A 10,295-nucleotide genomic window follows, 5' to 3' on the forward strand; every position below is an offset into this window, starting at 1 on the left:
ATAAAGATGACCCTTGAGTCTGCAGAACCCAAGGGAAGGTGGTAGGTTGTTAGTGCAAATGGTAAAACCAATGTTGGGCATTGCTGGAGGAGCTTTACTTAAGGCGAACTGTCAAGGGGTTCCCATTATAGCCCAACCGTGTAAGGAACGCAAAATCCGGGAACATAACACCGATATGACGGAAACTAGGGAGGCAAGAATGGAACAAAACACCAGGCATAAGGCCGAGCCTTCCACCCTTTACCAAGTATATAGATGCATTAATTAAATAAGATATATTGTGATATCCCAACAAGTAAACATGTTCCAACAAGGAACAACATCTCCATGTTCCAACAAGGAACAAACTTCAATCTTCACCTGCAACTAACAACGCTATAAGAGGGGCTGAGCAAAGCGGTAACATAGCCAATCAACGGTTTGCTAGGACAAGGTGGGTTAGAGGCTTGGTTCAACAATATAGGAGGCATGATAAGCAAGTGGTAGGTATCGCAGCATAGGCATAGCAAAAGAGCGAGCAAACTAGCAAGCTAAGATAGAAGTGATTTCGAGGGTATGATCATCTTGCCTGAGATCCCGCAAGGAAGAAGAAAGAGTCCATGAAGAAGACAAACGGACGAAGACGAACGAATCCTCACAACTCCGGAACGAAACCAAAGCTAACGAGAGAAGCAACCCGGAAAGAAACAAACAACATAGTAAACAAACATCACATAAACATGGCATGATGCGCAAACAAGTATGATGCATGTCCGGTTTAATGAGGCATGGCATGGCAAAGTGCAACAAACAATACTACAAGTTAAGTGGAGCTCAATATGCAACGAGGTGCATATTGACAAAACACCACATCAATTATTTAGTTATCTCTTGTTTAAGCTACCCAACAATATTAACTGTTGTTAAACATGGCAAGAGGTGAAGCATAACATAAACTATACCAACTAAACAATTTAAATGGGGCCGGATATAAAACAACAAATCCGGTAAATCCCCATATACATTTAGCAATTTAATGCAACAACAAGTTTAACATTTTAAATGTTGTTATCATGATGCAGATGACATATACAAGTTTTATGCAATTTTTATGAAAATGTTGACATAGAGCATGATAAGGAGCATTTGGTCACCATGGCGGAATGAAAAGGGTGCCACGGCGGCGAAACAAAAATGGTGCTACGGCAACATTCCGGTCCCGGTAACTCATGGAGATACCGGTGCAAAAGGAGGCGTGCGGATGTGCGGAACATGCTAGAGATGGTGGGGTGATCCCGGTTACCGGGTTCCCACGGTTCATCGGCATGGCGAACGAGGAGGAACGTGCATGAAGCAAACGGGCACGGTGCAAACATAGGGTGCATCTCATACAACACATGCATTCGGTCCACGGACGGCGTCTCGGGGTTATACCTTCGAAGCGAGCAATCGGGACGGTTCTCGTTCGGCGAAGGAAGTAGTCGTTCACGGCCGTAGTGGAGGTAGACGTTCACGTGGCGACGTAGAGGAAGTAGTTGTACACGGCGACGGTAGTAGAAGTAGTGGTACACGACGGCGGCGGTAGTTGTTCAGGGTCTTGGCGGGTCGTCGTGTAGCCGTACATGTTAGTCGTGGTACTTGCGGTCTCGGCGACGGTAGTCGTTCACGTTTCGTAGTCGATGTAGTTGAACTTGACGAAACTCTCAGCAACAGAAGTGGTGCCTATCGTAGTGGAACTTGGCGCGTCCAACATCTTCGGGCGTAGAGGTACTTGCAAAAACCGAGATGGTCTTGACAATCCAGCGAGACGACGTGGTTCGGGGCGGTCTCGGTCTTGGCGTCCGTGCGGTAGCCGCGAGCTCATGGCCTACAGCAGCAGCAAGGGGCGGAACGGGTCGGAGACGCCGTGCGCTGATGGTGGTGGCGCAGGGGCTTCACGCGAACAGGGCCACGGCGATGCTGATGGGGAGGCGTGAAGGAGGCAGGGTGCTGGCGAAGGAGGGAGCAGGGGCGATGCTTGGGGCTCGGGGTGGCACTCGGCAAAAGGAGCAGCTCCGGCGATGGCTGCAGGGTGGAGGAGGCGCGACGGGACGGCTCGGGCAGCGGGATCAGGCGCTGGAGGCGCAGGCGACGGAGATGCAGACTAGGCAGGAGCTTGGCGTAGCGGGGACGATGGATCCGGGCGGCGACCGCGGCTCGGGTGCTCCTCAACAAATCGAGCAGAGGCGGCGAGCTGCGGGCGGCCGGCGCGAGGAGGTTGGCGACGGGGATTGGGCACGATGGAGGAGGGCGCACGAGGAGGGGCAGCAGGGCGGCGCCATGGCCGGAGATGGTCGCGCTCGGGGACGAGCTCCGACGGAGCTGCTCGCTGGCGGCGGCCGGAAACAGAGGCGAGGCAGAGGAGGGGCACGGGCGCAGGAGGCTGAGAGGGGCGAGACGGAGGAGATCGAGGGGAGCGGCCACGGTAGCAAGGGAGAGGGATGGGGGATCGGGCTCCTGGGGGTGTGCGTGGTGGCGAACAAGAAGAAGGAGGCGGCGCTGGCAGGGAATCGAGAGGGAGAGATGCACGGGCTAGGGTTACAGGGGGGCGTGGCTGGCCTTGGGCCGGCTTAGGTTGGCCGGGCCTAAGAGGCCGGCTGGGCTGCAAGGCTCTCTTCTCCCTCTCTAAAGAAAATAAAAACAAAACAGAGATAGGAAAGAATAGAAAGAGGGGTTAGGGGAAGAAGTAGGACATGGGGATAATTTTTCCGGACTCGCAAAAATGAGTTTGTTCCGAGAAAAATAGAAAGGCCATGATTGAAAGATTAAATTCAAACTCATTTGATTTAAATTCAAATGATTTGAATAGGAAGTGAGGTTTGAGAAGGTCCAAAAATGTTTGGATTTTTGGTGGAGCTCCGGAAAATGATGAAATAAATATTGGCAAGGTTGGAGACCAAACTTGAAGCAGAAAAGGAACGAAAATATTTTGTAAGTGTGTTTTGGTGATTCCAAAAATGGAATATTTTATTATAGCTCCCTAATAATATTGAGAGGCTTTAATATGTTATAAAGAGAAATCACGAGTGAATTCCCTCGATTTAAATGGATCGAAAAAAAAATCCATACGATTTATTTAGTTGAGTTTTTTAAAAAAAATGACATGATGGCATGATGCAATGCAAATGATGCAACAAACAAAACAAATCACACGACGAAACTCGGAGTAGCTGGAAGTCTTCTGGAGCGTCGGTCTCGGGGCGTTACACCTGGGTACCCAACTGAATCAGAATGCACTACAGAGCACTATCTTATTTCGACAACCTGAGATGTGAAACTCTGTCAGCAGGTAGAAAATAAAGGAAGTCTTCTTTGCTACAAACAGGGGTACGTGTAAAATATGTGTTCACAAGCAGAATACAATGTGACTGAGATCATGCTTGCATTTTATATAAGCATGTGCAGCTTTAGAATGCGTGCACGTCGGCACATACTGAAAGGAACAAGATAGCTAGAAATCTGATCGACTAAATTTTGGAGAAACAGAGCAATGTTTGAGCTGTACCTGCAGAGTGTTACATGGTGGAACTGGTAGGAGGCTTGCTCCGATTCAGTCAGCACGAGTTGTAAGTGTAAAGCACATCATCTTGGCTGTTACACATAAAAACAAAAGAAAGGGGAACTCTATAAGCGTACGGTGGTACAAATTAATTAGCACATCTCACTCCATAGCTACTACGTACTACTGGTTGAAAGAAATAGAAGCAATTAGCTGACCTGACGTGTGTCGTCGCAATGACCACCGCCTAGGACCAAATTACTAATGGTGGCTTGCAACCAACAGTTCTGGTTGATTAGCAATTTAGCATGCTCGAGCAGGTGCTTCAGCTTTTAAGATTTGAATCATAGTTATACATGGTACTAAACATGACTTAAAAAGTATCCTCTACAACATTTGGGGACAGTTCTGCTCTATTATAAGCCCATAAAACCTTGTTTGACACCCATAACTAAAAATAAAATAAACTGTGATCTGCTTTGAGTAGCCGCCAAGACGGATTAAATTACCTGACTGGTTGCTGCAGTATAAATCTTCTCTTCAAATCGCACAACGATGATTTGAAGTTCGTTCAGTCCCTTTGGCACTGCTACTGGAAGATGCTTCTTCAGACATTCTGTTCTACACGTATAATGCAAAATGTGAATAAAATATGTGGCATCTGAGATGTATGGTGCAACGAGTAGGCAGAGCAGACAATTGAGGTAGATCTCTGAAACGAGTAGGCAGAGAAAGGCGTAATTTTCGACTTTGCTAAGACCAAGGCATAATTCTGAACATTTGGGGAATATATATATATCCACTTGGGGAAGCATACAACACAGGAAGAACTCTAGTTTCAGAACAGAAGTGCATCCCAGCACAGTGCTAAGAGCATGTGTTTCCCCTAGGAGATCAAACGCTATGACATATGTGTGCTAAATTGTTCAGACGTAATTTAATCCTAGTTAAGTTACATGAAGTGATTAAGCTGGACTGAAAGTAAGTGTAATAGGAGTCAATTTTGACCTGAGTATAGTGCAGACTACAGAGGAGCAGAAACTGGGAGCTTGTGTGTAGATCGACAACGAACCTGTTGCTGCCGCTAAGGACATGGTAGATCGAAGCTAGTCGATTGACGGTGTCGAGGTAGGGGCAGCTCGACCTGCCTGGGCCGCCTCTCCGGAGCCCTCCTCTCGTCCTCCTCCTCATCCTCATCCTCTTCCGCCTCCTCCTCCTCGGGCCGGCCGTTAGCGTGCCCCCTCGGGGCCCCGCGCTCCTCCTCCTTCTCGTCCGCGTAGTTGGTGAGCCCCAGCAGCGAGGTGCCCTCCGACTCATCCGCTGCACGCGGGCTCTTCTCGTCGGCGGCCGCGGGCTCCTCCCCCTCCTCGCGCTCGCGCTTCCGCACGGGGGACTGGTTCTCCTCCTCGTCCGCACCCATCACCGGCCGCCGGGAGGAAGCAGGAGAGAGAAGGGCGGGCGGAGGAGGAAGGGGAAGGAAGGGAGGAGGAGCTACCTCTGGCGGCAGTGGCGGCGAGGTAGACCGGAGGCGGGGGCACAGAGGTCACGAGAGAGAGGGGGGGCAAGAACACGGGAGGCGCCAGAAACCCTAGCCGAATAACACGGAGGGGAGGGAGGGGCGGAGTTTGGGGAGTGTTGCCGGAGCTCGCCGGAACCGGCCGGCGTGGGTGGGGGCGGCAGCGAGGAGATCGTGGGGAGAGGAGCCGGGGTGGGGTGGATCGAGGAACAGGTGAGAGAGAGTGGTGGGGTGGGAGTGGATCGGGCCGGGGTGGATGGCGCAGTAGTGGAAACACTTAGTAATAGCGTGGGGGTCTCAGCTGCGCTATAGCTATTTACTTAGTAGTAGCGCAGGTTTTAAATCCCTCGCTACTACTATGGCCTGTCCCGAGGGCAATGTTGGAGATTACTTAGTAGCAGCGCGGGTTTATACCCCTCGCTGCTACTATCAACTTAGTAGTAGCGCGGGTTTTATACCCCTCGCTACTACTAATTAGCAGCAGCGCCCCTTTTTAGACCGCGCTACTGGTAAGATTCTGTGTATAAGGTTTTTCCTAGTAGTGTATGATACTATCGCAATATTTTCTTCTATTTTTTTTGTGTGTTTCATCAACTAGTGCCACTATAATGTAATCACGCTTTTTCATTATCTGTGCAAATAGTGTTATTCAGCTGCATTTTGATGGAACTGCACAAATGTACGTATGGAACCGGCATATATGCAGAGTGCGAGGTGTGCCAAGTAAAAATTACCGACACCAACCATGCTGCATGCACGCATTGGCATCCACCACAACCAGTGGGATGTGTGGCGCTCTTTGTGGACGGATCTTTCTCGGCAGCAAATCCTCTAACCAAATACTAGTAGCTTATATTGGCAGTTTTCTAGGGAGTACTCTTTTCTGAAAAAAGCACCAATCTATTTTTCTTTATTTGTACACTGTGTCACAACTTTGAGCCAAAGGTCCAGAGCTATTTTAGGGAGATTGGCGTAGTACTCGGAGACTGATTGTAAGCATGATTTTCATTAGCTGTCACACTGATTGTAAGCATGAGCAGGCGGAAGATTAGGTTAGTGCGAAGCTTACCTTAAACTCTATCCAGCCGTTGAAACGAGGCGAGCGTCGAGGGAACCGTGGAGAACGTCGGCGAAGCGACGTCGCGCCATCTGGCCTCCTCTTGCGGTGGGAGAACGAATACTCATGTGGCTCCGGCTGGCTCTGCACCCTCACGAACGACACACCATACTCGATTGATTCGTTATCCTCTAGGTGCTCGACCTTCGACCTATACGCCCACCACCTCCGCCTGACTGTCGCCTCGGGCGAATCTGTCTGCTCCATCGCCCATAGGAGATACTCGATGAACTCGGAGGACTGCGGCGTGACTGCCGCCGAGGAGTACATGTACATCGCCGCCCTCATCGCCGCTGTCTTGCTCTTTTGCATACGTTGCCACATGGCCCGCACCGTCCTCGAAATCTCCCACTCATTTTCAAACCAACTAAGGATCTCCTTCAACCTGGCTAACTTTGCCTGGTCGCCGCCGACGATCTGCCTGATTTGCTGCTGCATCCTCTCCATAGATGTCGTTCTGAGTGGTCCAGTGCTAGCTTTGGAAGATGGGAGGAGAGAAGGTGGTCTTGCAATAGAGAAGAGGGAGAGGAGAGGAGGTGGTTTTGGAATGGAGATGATGGAGAGGAGAGGAGGTGGTTTTGCAATGGAGAGAAGATTAGAAGAGGGAGAGGCGAGACGGTGGTTTTGGAATGGAGATGATGGAGAGGAGAGGAGGTGGGTTCGGAATGGAGATGATGGAGAGGAGAGGAGGTGGTTTTGCAATGGAGAAGATCAGAAGAGGGAGAGGCGAGACGATGGTTTTGGAATGGAGATGATGGAGAGGAGAGGAGGTGGTTTTGCAATGGAGAAGATCAGAAGAGGGAGAGGCGAGACGGTGTTTTTGTAATGGAGATGATGGAGAGGAGAGGAGGTGGTTTTGCAATGGAGAAGAGGGAGAGGAGCGTGCGGCAGCGATTTAGGATTGGGCAAGAGGGCCGGCGCGCTGTGACTGGATCAAAATCAAAATCAATTTACCCTTCAATTAAGAAAGCGACCCCGCATTAACTAGTCTCCCTTTTATTCTGGGTCATAATTGACCATGATTTTCGCACATAAAATATATGTTATACATTGCAAAAATAATATAATTTGAAAGTACATTCAGATACGAACCAAACGATACAATTTTTGGTGACATGCATTCACATTTTGCATGTCACATACAGTACGTGGTCAAACTTTGACCCAAAATACGCGAAACAACAAAAAAATACTTCCAAGACCAGCGCCGCTCTTCCGCTCTTCTCCTGTTCCAATCTAAATCCACCGTCGCTCCTCTCCTGTTCCAATCTAAATCCAGCGCCGCTCCTCTCCTCTACCATTTCAAAACCGCCGCCCCTCCTCTCCTGTTCTAGTCCAAAACCAGCGTCGCTCCTCTCCCGTTCTAATCCAAAACCAGCGCCGCTCCTCTCCTCTTCCATTCAAAAACCACCGTCGGCGAGTGAAGGTGATGTGGAGAAGTAGATCGATGTGTTGGGGAACGTAGCAGAAATCAAAAAATTCTACGCATCACGAAGATCAATCTATGGAGTAATCTAGCAACGAGGGGAAGGAGAGTGCATCTACATACCCTTGTAGATCGCTAAGCGGAAGCGTTCAAGTGAACGGGGTTGATGGAGTCGTACTCGTCGTGATCCAATCACCGATGATCCTAGTGCCGAACAGACGGCACCTCCGCGTTCAACACACATGCAGCCCGGTGATGTCTCCCATGCCTTGATCCAGCAAGGAGAGAGGGAGAGGTTGGGGAAGACTCTGTCCAGCAGTAGCACGACGGCGTGGTGGTGGTGGAGGAGCGTGGCAATCCTGCAGGGCTTCGCCAAGCATCGCGGGAGAGGAGAAGAACTTGGGAGAGGGGAAGGGCCGCACCAGAACTTTGGTGCGGCTGCCCTCCCACCCCCCACATATATATAGGGGAAAGGGAGAGGGAGGCCGCCCCCCTCTGATCCAATCTGAGGAGGGGGCGGCGGCCAAGGGGGGGAGGAGTGCCTCCCAAGTTAAGTGGAGGCCCTCCCCCTTAGGGTTTCCCCTCTCCCATGCACATGGGCCTTGGGGGGGCTGGTGCCCCTTGCCCATTAAGGCTTGGGTGCCCCCTTACAGCCCATGCTGCTGTATTGGACGTGGTGGAACATTTTCTGGACCTCCGGACTCCTATGGAATCCTCCGGAACCTTCTGGAAGCTTCTCGGTACAATACCGGAAAAACCCGAACTTTTCCCGGAACCCAAAGAACAACTTTCCATATATAAATCTTTACCTCCGGACCATTCCGGAACTCCTCGTGACGTTCGGGATCTCATCCGGGACTCCGAACAACATTCGGTAACCACGTACATTTATTCCCTATAACCCTAGCGTCATTGAACCTTAAGTGTGTAGACCCTACGGGTTCGGGAGACACGTAGACATGACCGAGACAACTCTCCGACCAATAACCAACAGCGGGATCTGGATACCCATGTTGGCTCCCACATGTTCCACGATGATCTCATCAGATGAACCACGATGTCGAGGATTCAATCAATCCCGTATTCAATTCCCTTTGTCTAGCGGTATAGTACTTGCCCGAGATTCGATCATCGGTATCCCGATACCTTGTTCAATCTCGTTACCGGCAAGTCTCTTTACTCGTTCCGTAACACATCATCCCGTGATCAACCCCTTGGTCACATTGTGCACATTATGATGATGTCCTACCGAGTGGGCCTAGAGATACCTCTCCGTCACGCGGAGTGACAAATCCCAGTATCGATTCGTGCCAAACCAACAAACACTTTCAGAGATACCCGTAGTGTACCTTTATAGCCACCCAGTTACGTTGTGACGTTTGGTACACCCGAAGCATTCCTACAGTATCCGGGAGTTGCACAATCTCATGGCCTAAGGAAATGATACTTGACATTAGAAAAGCTATAGCATACGAACTACATGATCTTTGTGCTAGGCTTAGGATTGGGTCTCGTCCATCACATCATTCTCCTAATGATGTAATCCCGTTATCAACGACATCCAATGTCCATGGTCAGGAAACCGTAACCATCTATTGATCAATGAGCTAGTCAACTAGAGGCTTACTAGGGACATGGTGTTGTCTATGTATCCACACATGTATCTGAGTTTCCTATCAATACAATTATAGCATGGATAATAAACGATTATCATGAACAAGGAAATATAATAATAATAACTAATTTATTATTGCCTGTAGGGCATATTTCCAACAGTCTCCCACTTGCACTAGAGTCAATAATCTAGTTCACATCGCCATGTGATTAACACTCACAGGTCGCATCGCCATGTGACCAATCATCCAAAGAGTTTACTAGTGTCACTAAACTAGTTCACATCATCATGTGATTAAGACTCAATGAGTTCTGGGTTTTGCTCATGTTTTGCTTGTGAGAGAGGTTTTAGTCAATGGGTCTGCAACATTCAGATCCGTATGTACTTCACAAATCTCTAGGTCATATTGTAAATGTTGCTTCCACGCTCCACTTGGAGCTATTCCAAATGGTTGCTCCACTATACGTATCTGGTTTGCTACTCAGAGTCATTCGGATAGGCGTTAAAGCTTCCATCGACGCAACCCTTTACGTCGAACTCTTTATCACCTCCATACCCGAGAAACATATCCTTATTCCTCTAAGGATAATTTTGACCGTTATCTGGTGATCCACTCCTTGATCACCTTTGTACCCTCTTGCCAGACATGTGGCAAGGCACACATCAGGTGCGGTACTCAGCATAGCATACTATGGAGCCTACATCTAAGCATAGGGGACGACCTTCGTCCTTTCTCTCTCTTCTGCCGTGGTCGAGCTTTAAATCTTAACTTCATACTTCACAACTCAGGCAAGAACTCCTTCTTTGACTGATCCATCTTGAACACCTTCAAGATCATGTCAAGGTATGTGCTCATTTGAAAGTACCATTAAGCATTTTGATCTATCCTCATAGATCTTGATGCTCAATGTTCAAGCAGCTTAATCCAAGTTTTCTATTGAAAAACACTTTTCAAATAACCCTATATTCTTTCCAGAAATTCTACATCATTTCTGATCAACAATATGTCAACAACATATACTCATCAGAAATATTATAGTGCTCCCACTCACTTCTTTGGAAATACAAGTTTCTCATAAACTTTGTATAAACCCAAAATCTTTG

The 10,295-nt window shown here is 48.9% G+C and overlaps 1 long non-coding RNA gene across 1 annotated transcript; it reads right to left on the reverse strand.

The window, feature by feature from the left end:
* Nucleotides 1–3,236: 3,236 nt before the first annotated feature.
* LOC119324886 lies at nt 3,237–5,164 on the reverse strand. The gene is made up of 4 exons (XR_005157216.1): nt 4,590–5,164; nt 3,736–4,138; nt 3,524–3,609; nt 3,237–3,282 (listed from the first exon to the last, which is right to left on the reverse strand). It is a non-coding gene; the product is annotated as an uncharacterized LOC119324886 (long non-coding RNA).
* Between the last annotated feature and the right edge of the window lie 5,131 nt (nt 5,165–10,295).

Source organism: Triticum dicoccoides, chromosome 6B, assembly GCF_002162155.2.
Source record: "Triticum dicoccoides isolate Atlit2015 ecotype Zavitan chromosome 6B, WEW_v2.0, whole genome shotgun sequence".
NCBI classification, from domain to species: domain Eukaryota; kingdom Viridiplantae; phylum Streptophyta; class Magnoliopsida; order Poales; family Poaceae; genus Triticum; species Triticum dicoccoides.